Genomic DNA, 19,741 nt, shown 5'->3' with positions numbered 1-19,741 from the left:
ACTTCCCCAATACTGTGCGTGAACAGCTCCTGGTCAAGCAGGGTTTCTACGCCATAGCTGGATTTCCACAAGTACTGGGTGCAATAGACTGCACACATATCTGATTAGTGCCACCTGCGGACAGTGCACACATATATAGAAACCGAAAGCACACTCACTCAATGAATGTGCATGCAATAGTGGACCACCGTGGAATGTTCACAAATGTCATTGCTAAGTTCCCAGGGAGTGTGCATGATTCATATATTTTCCAGCAGTCAGTCATCAACCAGCGCTTCCAGGATGGACGATATGGGAATGCAGTCCTAGTTGGTAAGTAGTAATCCAACATACCACTTCCATCTACAGCACATACATGCATATCAGAAATGTACCAATTACAATGTCACCATATCACATACAAGGGGGCACTTTTACAGTAACTGGCGCATTCCTGCTAATCAGCAGGGATGCGTCAGTTACTGTGCGCCACAGCTCCGACATCATGGATGGGCGCCATTTACAAAGTGGTGCACCATGGTGCAAAAACAGCACAGATGTGGTGCCTTAAAAGTGATGCATAGCTGGAATTGCGTCAACGCTCTGGGGGCCCCATCTAGTTTATGCTGCCTCAATCCTTATACGTGCTTCACCCAGGCGCAGGGTTGTGACGCAGCATGGGCCTAAAAGTGACTGAGTGAAATCTTGTAGATATCACTCCGCCACTTTTAGGAGGTGTCCCAGCCGCGGAAGGCCCCCCCTGCACAGGAACGCCTACATGTGGTGCAGGGCATTACAAAGTTACGCATCTCCCAGATGCCTCAGGTTGTAAGTACTCCTGCACAAAAGTGACGCAACGATGTTGCAAATGAGATGCAAGGGGCGTTTAAACTGCCCCAAGATGTCCAAAAACAACAGCCCACACCAGACACATTGACACCATGAACTGTGGTCATTGTAGCCAGATACATAGACCAAAATCACTGCAAGTTGTACATCCCTGTCCCCCTCCCCAAAGTTGCAAGATGTGTGAAACATGCATGTGTGACGGAGATACATCACTCACAAGCAAACTTGCAACACAACTCTCACTGTGCATGTCCTGTGCTGAGGGTGATTAATAAGCTTTATTACTTATAGCATACTTGTCCAGTCTTAACTTGGAAAGCGTATGGCCTTAATTCATATAGGCCCTTAGTTATCTTTAGTATGGTTTTAAGATGAACAAAAAGTCTAATTAGTAAAAGATCAGAAACATAAGAGGTGTGATATAGCAACATTGATTATGTCTGTTGAGCACTCATGTCATTTTGTTTTGAGTCCAGGACAGGAAGGAGCACACAGTACCGGTAATGGATGGTGTTGCACATGCTGGAGTTGATGTTGTTGTTGAACCTAACAAGGGCCCAATGGTCCATGCATGTTACGGGTAGCTGACTGGTGATTTGTTTCAGACCATGACCGTTCAGACCATGAAGTTCTGCAGCAAGATTGCTGTATGCTGGCGCACAGTAGGTTAAGTGTGTGTTGTGTGTAATCATGCCACCTATACAGCTAAGGTAAATTACAGTGCAGTAGGTGGATCACTGTCTGTTGCAGATGGGAAAAGAGCCACACATGCAACTCATCTGCACACTAAAATGATGTTGGATGGAGTCACAGCAGTGAGCCTTAATCACATGCAAACATGCACTACAGCATTCAGCTTAAACAGATGGGCAACTCGATATACAACTAGACATCCATCCCAACACACAAATCCATGTTCATCAACAACACATCCAGCACAACCAATTACTAATTCCGCTTTCCCTTGTATGTCACAGGGGACCAAGGATATGCACTGGGAGCATGGATGATGACACCAGTACGTAACCCCACCACCCCTGGCCAGAGGCAGTACAATGCGGCACAGATACGCACACGGTCCATTGTAGAGCGGACATTTGGTGTCTTGAAGTCCAGGTTCCGGTGCTTGGATATCACAGGTGGCAGCCTGCTGTACAGTCCCGAAATGGTGAACAAAATTATCATGGCATGTTGTGTGTTGCACAACATATGTGTCCGTACCAAAGCCCCATGGATCCAAGTGCCAGACCCACCTGATGAGGATGAGGAAGAAGAAGAGGCTGGTGCTGTCAACCCCACACCAAATGCTGCAGGACTTGCATGGAGGAACCGCATCATCAACAATTATTTTGCCTGAGTCAGTCACGTGGTGTCTGTTAAATAAAATAGTCTAATAATTAATATGTTCATGTGTTACTGTCTGGCATGGGCACTGTACCCATTAAACAGTTACGTGTCCCAATGAGTGGTCAGATGAGACAAATCTCAATGGAGTTTGGGAATGTGTACGCAGTACAGTTATGCCCTGCACTGTATCAAATGTATGACACTCTACTTGTCAAGGTACTACGTAGGCTACACTATGTCATATGGTTGTGTCACATGCTTCAAATACTAGCAAACTAGGGTGCTGTTTGTGATGAGGATTACATTCCTATTCTGAGTCCATTTCCCCAATCCATGTATGATGGATTGGGTATGTTGTGTGAATCACACAAATTTGGAGTGTGTGAAATGGTGTACATGATGCCAATAGTCATTGCAACATCCCAATACACAATGGTGCCAATCATCAAGACACTTGTCCAAACCATGTCCGTCGTAGCTGCGGTAAACTGACCCTTAAGATGTGAACAATGTTCCGGATTACCAGCCAATTTCTTTTCCCATTGAAGCAGGCACAAGATGTGCCGTATAAATAACCAGGGCCCGTATAACTTACATATCCTGAATATTAACAAGATCATAGTTGATGTATAATGTCAAGTACATATCTGCACAGATGGCCATACTGTCAATGAGGTTCCTGAACAAATGCCTCAAAGATGCATGTGTGGAATGTGATAAGAGCTGCTATAAGGTCATGTAATGGCCAGAAATGTTGCTATGGCCGGTGAAAAGTGGCGCCATATGAACAGGGGAAAGGGCCTATGAATTAGACCACTTTAAAAGTAATGGGACAAATTAGAGTAACAAGTTGAGGTTGCGTCTAATGTGGGTACAACATTAGGTTGTCTGTCACAAGACCTCAGCCCGGAAACAACTACCAGCTACAGATCCACAAGGCCATACATCACTATGCTGACCAGATACTTTGCAGAATCGATGGACCATAACCATCACCATGACATGCATAACTGCAACATCCAAAATATTTTACATGGCTGGGTGAACACACCTCCTACAGCTGGACAGACAAGTATATGTGTATACACACAGACCCCTGGGTCATTCATAGATACCAGTTCGACACTTCTGTAATTGCATTTCAACCACTACGTGACATCGTAACATCAACATCTGACATTACACATGCAGGTGCACACACCACAATGTTTAATGGAAGTGATGGCCCTATGTCACGTGTCCACCATGGGGGAGTAGCACATGTTAGACGAGGTTATCATCACTCATAGAGCACTTGTGAGCAATGGCAACATGACGTGGCATGTGTGGTGGCGAAGTGTACAAATAGTACTGACGTGCTTGGGGCTGCCTGGAGCTACCTTCCTAATTGTACCTACACATGTAAGATGCAGAGCTGCTGCCCATGTTGGTAAGTTGTGGCCCAACTACACACCTGTTGCAACCCTTCCACAAATTAGATGTTGATGAAAGGCATGCTCATTGCACCTCAGGGCCACAGACTCATGAATCACAGACTCCACACATAACAGTGTGACGGCAGGGAATACTCAGTGTATGCAGGAGTGGAACTAATATTCTTTCAGACAGTGTGTAGCCTTTCTAATGTATGATGCCAATATGGAGGTCAACCAGTGGTATGTAGCAGTGCATGGGATACGAGACATGAGGACAGTAGTACTTGCCTTGCTGCATCCAAACATGGGCCAGGGGGCGTTCTCCTATCACATTTATCAAATTAATCTTCACTGGCATGTCCCAATAGATGACCTTACCTGATGGCCAATTTACATTGTGACAATGTCATAGCATAGCATTGGTGCAATGTTGGCTCCACATGTTTACACATCTCAACATTAGTTTCCACCCTCTCAGGATCTGTATCAACATGTACACTGCTCGTATTGACATTGTTGTACATTCCTAAGGTATCAGTCTCTTGACCCTAAAAAGCAAGTTATTTCCTTAGCAACATATGACCAAAACACTTAATAAACTCAAAATATAAATTTATTTACAGTATTTACACATGGTGAGCATATAGGGCTAGTGCAGAGGGTGCCCGTTGGATGGCCAGACAGAGACTATTGATGTTATGAGGTCCAAGGGAAGAGGCATAGTTCACTCCACAGGCTGGTTGAAGTGGCAAGGAATGGGTTCATATGGCAGTCCATGGGGGGGTCCAAGGATGTTCCGGGGGACAGTGAAAGTGAGTGCAAGAAGTTCATGGGTGGCACGATTCATAGTGCAGCAAAACAAAAGAAACTGGGGCTTTGGCACAGAGGGATACTACCGCTTTCTCCTCAGCAGAATTCCACTGTCATCCTCATTTCCATCATCTTCGGTGTCATGTGCCTCACAGGTGTCAGTGGGTGTTGTGGCAGCAGCCATGTGAGGCACTGACACACCTGGTGTTGGAGCTGAGGATGTGGAGGCTGCAGCAACATCCATCTGCGCCAAACCCTGTGGCAGTAAGGAGGCAACAAGAAGGTGCAGGGCAGTGTAGATCCCAGTAACCTGGCGCATGTGTTCAGCCCTGGCAGCCAGATGTTGGGTCTGCATCCGCTCCATGCTTTCCAGGATCTTCCTGATGTTGTCAAGATCCTTGCTGACACTGCTGGAACCACCCTGAACAGACAAAGCATGTTGCCTCTGGATCATGACTCCAGCAATGTCAGCCATGGACTGGTGGAGAGCATGGAAGGGGCTGTGGGTGTCAGTAAGACACCCATGTAGACCTGCTATTTCAGCTGCCATTAGCTGGAAGCCCACCTCCACCCTATCCCCCAACCGTTCCTGGAGCTCTATGATCCACTGTTGAAATGCACGTGTCGTTGGATCTGGCCCCAGGGAGGTGGGTGGGTGGTGGATGCCTGCTGCTCGTTGGTGTGAGCAGGGTGTGGGCTCTGCGGAGGGCTACTGGGTTGCCCTGCACCGGGGGCTGGGGAGGCAATTTCATCGAACAGGAGTTGCAGGTCGTCGATGTCGATGGTCGCATAGACGTCCGTGTCATCAGTGGGTGCCAAGCCAGGTTGCTCTTCAGGAGGTGCTGTCTCACCCTCTGCAATGGGACATGGGAGATGAATTACATCACTGTTTGTCACAAACAATTATGCATTTGTTCATTACACCTTGATACAGCATGACATTGTCTGATCATACTTGTTTAGAGGTAAGGACTTGTGTTTGACAAAAGGCAAATGATCTGAGGAGATATCACATGAGAAGTAGTAGTGGTACATGGTGGTCTCACAGTGCCCTATTTTCAATGGGACATACAAAAATGGCTCTGCCTTTGCACTAGGAAATAGCCTAATGAGTGTGGAGTGTATTTTAACACAATGCTTGATTATTTGGACTGTGATGCATATTTACACTGGCTATCTGGCAGCCCTTGTGGGACTTCATCTCATATGCTCATCATTCCACACAATACTGTCACTGACATCACCTCCCCCTTAGTGGGTGGCTCATCTTAGTTCTGCTTTTGATTCATGCTGTATGTCATTTGGATAAAAGATACCTATCCCGACGCACCAGACAAATCCTTAGTGTGGACAGAGTAATGGAAGGCTGATACATATCCTGGTGTAATAATGAATTACTGCAAACCTACCACCCATCTAAAATCAGTATTCCAATAGGGGAGTTGCTATGTGTCCAGCTAACCACAATGCCCATGCCATGGTCGGCTGCATTACGTTATGGAGTACTACATGTCTCCTATGTCCCACAGTGTCTGACAATGAGGTGCAGAATTCCAATACCTGTTGGCTCCCTGCATGTCTGCAGGGATGCCACAGTAATTGGGCAGAACGCCACAGCCAGCATGGATGTGATGCGTATTTAATGTTGTGCAGCCTGGTCCATAAAATAACAGTATGTGTGAGCCATCTATGCCGTAAATGTGTGGCATTGCTGGAGTGTGTTTGCAAGTGCAAGTCAGCCAGGTACAGATGCAAGTGGTAGTACGTGCAGGGTGTTGACATATGCAGGTTGGGGAGTAGTATTGTCGGGTGACTCTATGCAAATGAACTTTACTCGGAGTCATAGCCCTCCACGTACCAGTCCTTACATTTGTGCAGATGGCTAAACAAGATTTGGATTCACACAGTAGCAAAACAGACAGAAGCAGCACACGCAGCAAGTTATGCAAGCATTAAACAACACTGCGTTCTCAAAGCCAGGAAACACAGTCCCACACATCACCCTATGTCCACATGACATTAAAGTGTGCTGAGAACACCCAACGGCATCCATGCACAACCTGGCCAGGGAATTACTCCAGAAGCAAGCACAATGATCTGCCACACCCAACGCAAGCAACCTCCAAACGGCCCATGTGCCAACACACCACAAGGCCAAACACAGGCCCCACAGCCAATACAGCCACTGATGGAGAGTAGGCACAGAATACCACAGATAATGACCAGCCAGGCCAAAGGGAACCAAAAGGGATAACCACCCTACAACAAAGGCACAGCATGAATGAGTCACACCTCCAGAGGGTGCACAAACGCCAAACTGAGCACCTGCACATACACATCAGTAAGAGGTACACGACAGACCAATATTAGAACCATATACTCTGACAATGTGCAAAGGAAGTAAAAACCTGCCCCAGGAGGATTTTACTCAAGGTCCATCGGGACAACAAGGGGCTCACATACTCAACCCACAAACCGGCAAAGGGCCATCCAGCCACACACAGAGCTTGCAGGGAGGTCAGAGCTCGACCCTAGTTGAAGCCAAACACCACGTAATCCTAAACACATCCCGGATTCAAATGCGGACACACCCTGTGTCGGACAGCACTCCAGATAAAATGACCACATGACTGGCATGGGACCCGAGGGGCCAAGGCCTACCAAACCCAGGTCCTAACTCACCCATAGTAGGAGGACAGGCTAATGCAAAGAGATCCAGACACACCACAGCCACCCCACAAGCAGAGCAGACACCCCGAGATGTGAAACAACAAGGGACCTCCGGCAAGCCGCAGCAAGCAGGGCCAGACTGGGAACCAAAACTGCCCCAGGCAAAGTGCTTGGCTGCCCCCCTTGGGGAGGTTGGGGGTGCAACAGAGCTCCTTGCCGGGACCGGTATTCGTCCGAATTTGTTACAGGGACGAGTTTGCAGCTATGCTGCATCAACAGCCCTGTAGCTAAAACGGACCCCAGGGGCCCTAAACCGGCCCCTACCCTTGCGGCGCACGGGGGGATTGCCCGGTGCCCACAACGGTCAGTCCGGGCCTGGCAGCAAGGCCCCACTGCCAAACACAATGTAGGGAGTCAGACCCACCCCAAACAAACTCGATGCCTCCCCACGTAGCAGGCTCAAGCCAGTCCAACCTGCAGCAGGATCCACAAAACATGTGCAATTGGTGGGAACGCACACATATGGCATTTCACACCACCATCACACAGTGTGACCGGAACATCAACATCCTCAGGAGGTACAAAGGCAGTAAGAGCCCAGAGCAAACGAAGCAACCATGGGATATACATGAGGCCTCGGCTACAATCACACACTAGACCAGTGTGAGCCTGCGCCACCAGAGGGCCAAGACATGTACATTACCACACGGATATCAATGAAAGCACCATGTGACCCCACAACCGCCCTGCATGAAGCATCACGCATGCTGAAAGCAAGTGCAGGGATAGGACGCAGCATTGGTCCAAGAGTGAGTGGCTGGTATCATTCTACATTACATGAGCCAATGGAATGACGCGTAGCAACGCCAGTACACTACCTCCTGTGCATTTGTGCCACCCCCGGTGGCAGCCATTAGTGACGGTACATCTCTTTATGAGGCAAGACCTTGAGGATTTGCCACAGCATTGGGCATCCTTTGCACCACATATGCCACACATGGATTGCGCCACAGCAGCTGCACAAAAAGTTACGCTGATGCTGACTTTCAGGGGTGCAAGGACTAGTAAATCTGCACCATGATGTATGGTTTGTGGTGTGCTGATCTCCCCTATTGTGTGTTGCCTTTCTACGTCTGCATGATGGTATTTCACTTATCACGTAATTCATGACATGTAGAGGCAAAACTAAGATTTGGACCATTACCGTCTATTTAAATGCATTTTGACGTGAATCATTGAACGTCCTGCCATAATTTTCAACAGAACCATGATGAAACAGTATTGTAGCATTATTTGTTAATATTTTCCCTGTAGGAAATCTGTGCATGATCACGTTCCCTGACCCCTATATCTTGCGTATATTTATTTTTGTAATATTTGTGGTTACACCTATTAATCATAAAAAAAAATTTGGTTGTGTTAAAAATATTGTCAATATTTTTCCTATGTTTTCTGCTATTTATTTATATATTTAGCATGAAATCCATGATTTTATTCATTCAGATTTCCAATATTATTATTTTGTCGCTTAGCGACATTTAGCGAGTATATTTTCGTGGCAATTCCAAAAAACGACTCGCATTTCGATCGATTTTGTATATAACTACCATAGCGACGTTTTATGTCACGATTTTCATCGCAAACGCGATTAATTTTGTCGCTAAGTCGGAATTTTTTGCAGCTAACACAGGAAGTTGTGTATTACTGCTTCCTGTCACATGGGTGTGGTTTTTACTTTCACTCTCTCTTTTCAGCACATTGCTGGTGCATGGGCTGAGTGGAGGAGGTGTATGGTGGTTGGTGTGTTGGAAGTTGGTTTTGGAGAGTGGTGCTGTGTGCTGTTTCCTGTCTGAAGAGTCTTTTAATACTTTTTGTTGTATTTTATACTGTTTGTGTGTCTACTGTCCTCTGGTTTGTCTGCAGTTTCTGTTAGTTGTATTTGTTGTATTTTACACAGTTTGAGTGTCTAGTGTCCTCTGTTTTGTAGAGTTTATTTAGGGGTTAGTTAGTATTTTAATATAGTTAGTTAGTTAATTGGGTTTTTATTTATTAGTTTTAAGTGGGTTACGGGGCTCAGGGAGATGCCTGCTGTTGGGAGGTCAGGGAGGATGAGTGAGGAGGCATTGGGGGGGTTTTTGTGGATGATGAAGTTTTATCTACCAAATATGTTGGAGGCGGGGGGGCGGATCCTGCAGGGGTATGGAGCACTACTTTCAGATTGCACGCTCCGTGCACCAGTGGAAGCACCGCTGGCAGGACATGACTGCGCAGGAGGCCGACCTCCTGGATTACACCGGAGTGATGCCAGGCATCCAGGGTGGTAAGTCTAAAAGCCATAATTTCACTTTAATATTCAAATGTAATGTAAGTGAGTTACGTGTGTGACATGTGAGTGTGGCATGTACATGCTGACTCGTTACTGTGATGCTGTAACTAAGTGTTGATGACAATGTCATTTTCCTATGGGCCATGTGTATCAAGCCAAAATGTGTTCGGTAACGCAGACATTGGCTGATTTTCGGCGTCAGCGAACCCTTTTTCGCTAAATGGTATTTATGAGACATTTTTGGTGCAAAGTAAGGAATCTCTACATTTTCCTTTCCTTATTTAGCGATAGCATTTGAGGAATAGCTACTTTAGCAGTTCCTTACATGCAATGTATCAAGGCTAATAACATTCCTAATAGCCAATAAGGTTTCACAAATTACCACCTACTTCTAGTTGGTGGTAATTAGCGAAATATTAGAATGTAACTTTTTTGTAAACATCAAAAGGTGCCTTGTGACGCTCATACATGCCCTTAGGGCATGTATGTGCGCCATATACGCACACATGTAATTTTCACGGGTGCAGCAGGGTGTTCTTATGACACACCTGCACCCTAGAAAATATTCACAAATTGCAATTAGCAATTTGCTATTCGATAATTTCCCATTAATTCCTATGGGCCTCCTGCCACATAGAAATGATTGGGAAGTTTGAGATTAGCAATTTGCTGATCGCAATTTAGGAATATTAATGGATCGCTAACAATAAGCATTATCCTACATACTTATCATTTAGCAATTGCAAATTAGCAAATCCTTCTAAATCGCTATTTAGTAATCGCTAAACGGAATGTTGATACATAGGTCCCAATGTGATTTGCACATGATTCGCTTCTGTTAAGATTAATTTGGACTCCCACTTCCAGGACATTTTAGCAGATTTACAAGCCACTTGGGGTTCTTTTGCGGCGCAGTTGCAATACTTATGTGTCAAAGCGTCAGTGCAGGTTTTGCGCCATGGTGCAGGGTATGTACAATATCACAATTCTGGGAGAATCGTCACCTTGTAAAGCTATGCACCTTTAGGGTGCGTTCTGGCGCAGGGGAGGGCATTCATACACAGGAACACCTCTGTAATGTGATAGAGTGAAATATATCAAGTTTCTGTCATTCACTTTCATGGCAATGCTGCGTCATCACTCTTGCCCTGCCTGAAGCAGGCATGAGGATTGACGCAACATTGACAAGATAGGGCCAACAAGAGCATTGCTGGAGCTGCGCCGCACATGCGTCACAACTCCTGCATTGCATTGCATTTACAGCACAGATGCCTGATGCAAATGTGCCATTTTTGCCGCATGGTGCACAGCATGGGAAATGCAGCTCATCATGTGAGTTGGCCCATGGTGCACATTTACTCTTGCTAAACAAGGGACCACTGTAACTTAATCCAGAGGTCCTGGGGGATTTGAGAGGGTATATGGATTACGTCCTCCCAGCGAATAGGTTACTACAAAAAATACTCCAAAGGAAACCTACTGAGAGAACTGATAGTTCAATGTAGGTAGCGCACATAGAAAAAAAGACCTATGTGTAGGGTGGGATTAAACACTAACACACTAGGGATGTGTTTGATATGCTAACCATATCTATGTGTATGGTGGGGGGGCAACACTAGTTGTTTTTAGTTACCCTCACATACCCTAGTGGTGTCATGCTTCATCATTGGGTCCCCCCAACTCATATAGGTCGGGGTGGGCTCAACCACAGTGTTGGGAAGCTCTTATGATAGTGAAGGCAAAGGGGTATATATAAAATACCTCAATCGGACCCCTGGTATCCCTTTATTCATGGGTCTGGTTGGGTTGTAAATAAATGAGTAAAAAATGTGGTCAATTAGGATTTTTATGGTCCTATTACCCTAGTGAAGTGCCGACATGTTTCAGTCCTTGTATGGCCATAAAGCTCCCAGATTTTCTTCAGGGCAAGATTCAGTGACCCCCTTATGTGTGGGGATGCTAAAGAGGGGGAGTTCCCTACTCTATCAATGTGGCGAGGGAAGAGTAGCTTCTCCTCGTGTTTGTGTGGTAATATTGGTGAGAAATGCCAGGCTCCATCAAAATTATGTTGGGTGCAAGCACCTCAGTAAGCGGGACGCTGGGCATACTCTGTTATTTGGAGGACGCTCCCTACCGGAATTAACAGTCTCGCTTCCCGGATTGTGGCTGCTTTGCCTTCACTATCATAAGAGCTTCCCAACACTGTGGTTGAGCCCACCCCGACCTGTAGGAGTCGGGGTGACCCAATGAAGAAGCATGACACCACTAGGGTGTGTGAGGGTAACTAAAAACAACTAGTGTTGCCCCCCCATACACATAGATATGGTTAGCATATCAAACACATCCCTAGTGTGTTAGTGTTTAATCCCACCCTACACATAGGTCTTTTTTCCTATGTGCACATTTACTCTTGCCTCCATGCTGATTTGGTGGGATGCACCATTACCTGTAATACTGTCCCTTGGTGTGCTACAGTAGAGTAGGTGTGTGAGTAGTCAATGCTAATGTGCCTGTTTGTATAGCTCCATGATTTGACAGTTGGAGTGAGTAGTCACGTTATCATTGAGGTGTGAACACATATTAGCAGTATGCAGACCAGATGTGGGACAGAGGTTTTCTGTGTGTCACTTTCATTCACATTACTATATGATGGTGAATGACCACATGCCAGTAAGGGTGGCAAGGCACAGAGGATGTTTGCATTTAGGAGACCATCACGGCTGTAGTCAGTCAGAGATGTGAGCAGTGACTGTGTGCAGGATGATGTGTGTGTGTCCAGTATGTGTAACTGTACATATCTGAGCAGCGCCAGTGTGTGTGTGACCTATGTGCAGGACAGTACACAGTGTGACAGATGCTCAAATCCATGAGCAGCAGGACTGTATCTACACGGCCCCTGTACATGGGTCATGTGTAGATATATCCTTGCCAGGTGATTATGCAATGTGTGAGTTTGACAGCTCCAGAGTGTTTTACATCCCAAGGGACTGTGTATCTGCCTCTTACTAAATGCATAGTTACCATCATACGCAGGACAACTTCTACATGATGCCTGTGTGGACATGGGTCTTAGAAATGGCATAACCCAAATGTTATGTGCATGTATGACTGTGGTAATGTTAGGTTTGGCCACCACTGCATTAGCAAGCCCATGTGTGCATGCCAATCAAAGTGCACAGAGTCATTAGTACTATGTGTGAATCCCCTACAAAGTGATGTAGCATTTCCTGTGACAGAAAAGTTGTTCATCATGTTTATGTAACGTTTCTGGATGCCATGCAATGACACATATTTTATTTGGTTCAGTCGCAGATGGTCGGCGACCCCTCACACAGGGTGACGTGGATCGTTTCAGGGACCCAAAAGCCACTGGTGAGTAATTGTTATGTAAATTGCCATGTGTGATGTAATGGATGTCATTAACTAATGCAACACACACTCGTTTTGCAATGCTGGTGTGTTCCGCATGTCACGGGGCCACAAGGTGCAGAGTATTGTTATGTTATCATTCAGAGAATATGTATAAGAGTGTGGTTAGACGCATATCTATCTAAGTTGTGACTTTGTCCGTGAAGGGACAATGCAACAGCTCTGATTTCCTGTGCATGACATCCAGCACTGATTATAGATAAATAGCCAATGATCCAGGGATCATTACAGGATTGTCACACATGGCTACATATTATCAAGACCAGCCAGAAGAGGTATCCACGCTTCATCTGCAGTACACTGGCAGTGAAGCGGACATAGAGGTTTACTAATATGCCCTGGGACATTCCCATATCATGCCAGGTTAAGGTCATGTCATGTGTAAGGTATAAATCGATCACATATCATCCACACAAGGTTTGAAGGTCCTTTTGCAGTGTAAATCAGATGAAACTGTGCCATAGAGGTTCCAGGCAATGTTGCACCACATATTGGGAACAGTCAAGTTTACCAACTTTCACAGGAGAGTTTGTGTTGATAGATGGATAATGGTTGAGGGGGAAGTTCATTACACCGCCAAGGGGCAAGAGCAGTTACCTAGCGTAGCCATGTTGAGAGGGACTAACACAAGACTGGGTCATGAATGTTTTATACCAGGATCTAAGGGGTCTATTTGGCCCATCCCAGTTCTTCTCTTTTATGAGGTCTTTAGGTCCAGGGTTAGACAGGATGTCATGCATGCAACTCTGATTGTTAAACTGCCTTTTCTGCCGCATGATGAGGATGTGGTGTATTTTCTATGTAGGTGTGGAAGGGGTTATAGGCGACAGGTTGTGAGTCTTTGTGGCTGCCAGATTCAGCAGGGTCTGCTGTTTAACACAAATTTTTTTATTTAGTAATGAAGTCTGAGGATTGCTGTCATCGGTGTGGCTGATGGGCACGCCCTGCAGCAAAGGGTTCCTTGCTTCAATAGGATGGCATTTGAAGAAATTCCATATTTTACACATGAACCCGTAGCAGGTGACAATTACCTGGCTGACGACCTCTGTCCAGGGCAGGGCATGTAGTTTTGTTATTCGTTGGTCTAAGATCACATGTTTGCAAGGGGGACAGGAGCACAGTTCCAGCTGCCACCTTTCAGGTGACCAAGATACCTCAGGGCTGCCAAACTGAATAATGTCTGTTTCACTACTGTTTAGTTTGAGTTTGTTGATGCCCTTCTAGTTGCTCATGTAAAACATGCTGTTTGTACAACAGAGACATGTGTCAGTGTTGTTTGTCCCACACGTACTCAGTTACTGGTTATTGCCAGCAAACAATACGCTTAGATGAGCCGTACAATTTCCCAACTTTGCCCAACAGGCTCAAGTATACGTTGAACAGCATTGGACTTAGGACAGATCCTTAACCCCATGACCAGGACAGCTATGTGATTTCTCAGGTGCATATTGTCAAGGCCTTTATAGTGTGTTTTGCATCTGTTTCCTGCCGATGTACGCTGCAATATTGTGGAGAACTTTCTTGATATTCTTGATACCTGTTGTTGGTAGGGGTGTCCCGGTCTTCTTCCCGTGCATGTAGGCTGAGCTTATATTCGGTTGCCATTGGCATATACATACAGCCACACTGGCAACCATATAAACTAGTGCCAGTCTTGTCATTGACTACTTGAACTGTAAGATTTTCAGATAGACACACATGTCTGCACATGTGCATCGTACAGCAGTAGCAGCAGTGTGTCACAGGGTCAGATGAGGGTGGTGCTGCCCATGGAGGGGTAGTGCCACACTGCTAATGTTAATTGGACTACTTGCACACTCTCAGGATGCACAATGGTGACATGTTATCACTGTCTCATTTGGCATCTAATTTGTCAGTACATCACACCTGCCATGGCCTGTCATGTCACGTTCCAGGGCCTGTGTTGTGGAAAGTAGGGCTTGTCAATGATGTGGTCAGGTCACTTTGAGACGTTACAGGATGTCACATGTGTGTTGCCTCCCATATGGTATGTGATTAGTGCCAAATAATATGATGATAGGCAAATGACCCAGTGTCCTTGTTTTGGGATTGACATTTCCATTTATTTTTTTCCAGACAACATGAATGCAGAGGAGACCCATGCATTCAATGTGGCTAAGGAACGGTGGGTTCACATCCGCAGGGTGAAGAAGGGGTACAGAGCCATGGAATGTACATACGCGGCAGCTCGAAAGGATGGGACCTGGCACTCGATGCCAGAGATTGTAGGAGACAAGACCAAAGCAAAGAGCTCCAAGGCTGCTGGCAAGGCTGGCCGAGTCAGGAACACAAAGACAGTGGCCTCACCTGTTCCGGTCCAAACCACAGCAGCTATTCCAGGTACCAGCAGCCAGGGGCCGGGTCAAGCTGCACCCAGCCAGGGACCAGCCCTGACCACAACAAGCCAGGATCTGGGGGCACCCACCACAACGCCGCCAATGGCTGACACCCTGAACAAGAACCTCATGGAGCTGGCCAGGAACAATAACTTGCTCCTCGATCTGAGAAATGATTATATTACCCTGAGCCGGCGGGTGAATGAAATTGGACAGAAACTTGGAATTCCGTAAACCTGGACTTCTTCTGCCCCACACCCCTCTTCTGCCTTCCCTCCTTGTTATTACTTGTTTTGTCGTAGATAGTTGTATTATAGTATTTAGATGTAGATTAGTTTTAGAATATGTATAGTTAGTTTAGTGTAGTGAGATGTTGTTAGGTTAAGATAGTGTTGGGGGTAAGTTTCTTTTCTCTTTGGGTGGGGGGTTGATGTATTTTTTTAGTTTGTGTAGTAGGGTTTAGGTAGTATTACATGTGTAGTTTAGTTTTATATGTGTGTAGGGATTTTAGATATAGTGTTAGTTTTAGTGGTTGATTGGTTGATAGCTTTATTTCGATATGCAAGTATCATAAAAGCATTACAAAATTTATAAAAACAGCACATCGTCAGAAGACTGTACATTTAAGAAAAAAACAGATAGAAAATAGCAATAAAATCACAATGTTATTTAAAAGTGTATTACATAGATAAAGACAGTCTTTTTGAACGGATCAACCATACACATTTTAAGAATTTAGATACAGCACAGACGACCCGGGAAGATGTATCAGATAATAAAATCCGTAAAGCCACCAAATGCTGGCGAGTACCCAATTGCCTGCAAAGTGGTTTCAACCAGTGGGATCTTGGGCGGGCATAATCTGGACATTCAAAAAGGAGATGGATGACAGTTTCGGGCCTATTAGTGCATAGGGCGCAGTAGCGTGATACCTGCGCGGGCTTGTTCCATCTAGAGATAAGGTCATTTAGAGGTAGTGTACCTAATCTAAATTTAATATAGAGTCCCCGATCCATGGGTATCGTAATTATGTCCAAATATGGCTCAAGGGCAACAACGTCTTTTATTTGCAAAAAAACTGCGGTGGAGTTGCAGTGACGCTGATTGCTAATGAGCTTGGCAGAGACCCATTCCCAATAGAGTTTTTTTAAAGTCGCCTTCGGAGGTGCACAGTGGGTGGACCAGCACAACCCCAAGCCTAGTTCCCCTAAGAGATTTTTCATATCCTTGAGCCATTTGATCTTGTTCCAGCCGTCCAGACCCATCACCTCTGCCAGCCCGTCTGCATAGGATTTTAGCTCTGGAACCCTCCACAGCCGGGCCCAGAGAAGGAGAGGCCGTAAACAGGCTTGGTCCTTAATTGCTTTGCAACCCGTATCCAAAAGCACAGGAACTGTCGGGGTGCTCATCGGGATGGCCAGGAGGTCCTTTAAGAATTTATTCTCAGCTTTAGTCAGAGCCTCCACATTACCTAGTCCCCAAAGCTCAGCCCCATAAAGTGATGCAGTTACAGCTCGGGCTTTATAGATATCTATTATTGGAGTTACACATTGCTTAGATGAGTTCTTGTACTCCTTCAACAGAGCTCCCCCCACCCTTTTGTGACTGATGATCATTTTATTTATATGGGGTGTCCAGCTCATGGCATCACTCATTCTAATTCCCAAATAGTCAAATTCTGACACTCTTTCGAGAGGGATAGAGTTCAGAATGGGAGGGCGGCCGAGCTTACGGGGTGGGTGCATAATGAGGTACTTGGTCTTATCCACATTGATGACAAGTCCTCTTTTTGTGCAAAAGTCCTGGAAGCGGTTCAAAAGCTTCTGGAGGCCCTGAGGGGTTTTGGAGATGAGGAGGGTGTCGTCGGCGAACAACAAGGTTGGAATCCTAGTGCCCCCCAGGGAGGGTGCATCTGCTGGTTCGCCAAGCAGGTGCTCTACCACCCCGTTCACATACAGGGAAAATAAGGTGGGAGCTAGTACGCAACCCTGCCGGACGCCCCTAATAACCGGGATCCGGTCGGTCTTTTCCCCATTCGGTCCCCATCACACCTGGGCATAATTATCTGTATGCAATTTGATGAGGAGCATTAAGATATAAGGGGGCATCCCCAGACCATACAACACCCTCCAGAGTTCCTCCCTAGGAACCAGGTCAAAGGCAGTCTTCAGGTCTATAAACGCCAAATAAAGACTGCCTTTGCCCAGCTCCACCACCTTCCAATAAAGTAACAGGAGTCTAAAGACTTGCTCGATACTTCCTGTACCTGAACGGAAACCGGCTTGCATATCGGACAATATGTGGTTGTCATCCACCCAATGGAGGATCCTCCCCAGAATGGCCTTGCCCGCCAACTTCTGGGTTGAATCAATAAGGCTTATTGGCCTATAATTTCCCGGTGTGTCTCGACAGCCCTTTTTAAAAATTGGGACCACCTCTGCCCCTTTCCAAGACTCAGGCACAGAACCTCCCTCGAGGATAGCATTAAGGAGGCCAGAGATCAACACACCCCATTCCCTTGGGTAGGCTCGGAGGAGGTCCCCTGGCAGCCCGTCTGGACCAGCTGCTTTTAGTGGAGCTAGAGTTTTAATCAGATTCGTGACCTCCCGTACAGAGAAGAGGTCAGTGGCTCTATCCACAAGTGATGGGGGGGGGAAAAGGGGTCGTTAAGTGAGCCTTCTACGGCAGAGTAGAGTGCCTTAAAGTGGTTAAACCACGCCTGTGCGGTTATAGTGCAAGTCCTCAAGGTATCATCTGGGCGGTTTCTGCTACCCACCAGGTCCCAGAACCCTTTGGCGTCTCTCCCTCGACTGGCGACCAGGAGGTCCTGCCAAAAGGTGTCCTCCCATTCCTTTTTGGCATTTTTTAAACAGTGTGAATAAAGCCTTCTGGCCTCCCTAGTCCTGGCTTGTGATTTGGATTTAATCGCTTCTACAAGCAATATCTTTGCTTCCCTACAGTTATGATTATACCAACCCTGTCTGGCCCGAGGCCGTGATTTCTTCCCGTTAGGTCTGACTGGGACAATAAACAGGTTGGTTAGCGCCTGAGTTAAATTACAAAACCTATTTGAGACCCCCACCACCCCACCCTCGAGAGGGTCAGAGTTATCTAGGGCTACCGCTAGGAGCTGCGTTATAGTGGATGTTATCTCGTCTGAGAGCGACAGCCTTGCCCACTTTAGCCGTCGTCCACAGTTAGAGACAATTGACATGTCAGAGACAGTGGCACTTCGGATTCCATTCCCTATACCTTCTGACCACCACGGAGTCATGTCGAGAGAGAGCATATTATGGTCGCTCTCGACAGAGGGTATGATCTCCATGTCTTTGACCGAACTCCATAGGTTGACGTCAAGCAAAATATAATCGATTCTTGACGTATGACTGGGCCTGTTGTATGTGTGTGCTCCCTTTTTGTCCGAATTAGTCCTGCCATTAAGGGCCCTCAGGTCAAACTCCATTAATAGGGAGTTTACCTGGAGCACCACTTCCGTCCATCTTCTAATAGGGCTGATCTCTAAAGCCGGTCTCCCCCTCCTATAATCTGCATCTTCTTGTTCTTGTGTAACATCTGAGCCGAGAGGCTCAAATGTGCAGTTGAAGTCGCCCGCTACCAAGGTGCAAGACTTATAGGGAGAGGAACGAAGCAAACCCTCAAGGCAGGTTATAGTAGGGGATACTCTACCCCCCTTGGTGCCTCGTGCATAAATATTATAGATGTTTAGAACAACACGGCCCTTGGGGGATTTGAGGATGATGTTAAGGAGATCCGGACACTTAGTGTCATGCTCCTCCACCCTACAATTAAGAGAGGAGGCTACCCAAACAAGGAGGCCTCCCGAGGGGCGACCCCTACCAGTCCCTGAGTGTACAGCCGGTATATAATAGGAAGAGTATCCAACCTTATGAGACGGCTCCGTACTCCAAGTTTCCTGGAACAGGCATATGGAGTACTCCTCCACAAGAGTGTTCCAGTCGGGCAGGGCCAATTTCCTCTCCAGGCCGGCAACATTCCAGCTGAGAACCCTAACAAATGGGTCCGCCACAGCCGAGATGCTGCCGGGCTCGACAGGGCCCTCCATGTCTATGTCTTCCGGAGGAGGACAGACAGTATCAAGCTCAGTTTGGACCATCGTCACCCCAGCTTCCCAGACATCACCAGGTGCGACCTGCTCCCCAGAAGTAGGCTGTAGGTAATTTGGACTACAAATCTGGGGCTTCTAGTGTTAAATATTCTGTCCACACTATTAATTCTACCCATACTAGTTTTTGGGTCGTCAGGAGTCTGTCACCATCCCCTCCCTAGGTCTTGCCAACCAACCGAAGAATTACAAATCGGGCCAGTAGTATGGTTATAATACTGTGGTAGTGGAGCTGGTGTGGCAATCTCTGGCCACGGACAACTAGAGGGGCAATTTTGCTCTTTAAACAAACAGGTCAAAACACTAGTGGGACGTGGGTAGAAAAAAGTAAGGTCAACAATACCAATACCTCCATTACTTGCACCCCAACCCTGTCTTGTTAGCCATCCTGCCACCCTTGGATCTTGAAAGTTAA

At 46.4% G+C, this 19,741-nt stretch overlaps 1 long non-coding RNA gene across 1 annotated transcript in view; it reads left to right on the top strand.

Moving 5' to 3' along the window:
* The window catches only part of LOC144827573 (uncharacterized), a 540,892-nt gene extending 525,850 nt beyond the window's left edge, over window positions 1–15,042 (top strand). The window contains exons 3-4 of the long non-coding RNA XR_013610251.1: window positions 12,703–12,768; window positions 14,923–15,042. This is a non-coding gene — a long non-coding RNA (uncharacterized LOC144827573). The remainder of the gene's footprint in view (window positions 1–12,702; window positions 12,769–14,922) is intronic.
* Window positions 15,043–19,741: the final 4,699 nt, after the last annotated feature.

This window comes from Lissotriton helveticus, chromosome 4_1 (assembly GCF_964261635.1).
Source record: "Lissotriton helveticus chromosome 4_1, aLisHel1.1, whole genome shotgun sequence".
NCBI classification, from domain to species: domain Eukaryota; kingdom Metazoa; phylum Chordata; class Amphibia; order Caudata; family Salamandridae; genus Lissotriton; species Lissotriton helveticus.
Note: the sequence above shows the minus strand (reverse complement) of the source record. Positions and strands in the feature narration are given on the sequence as shown.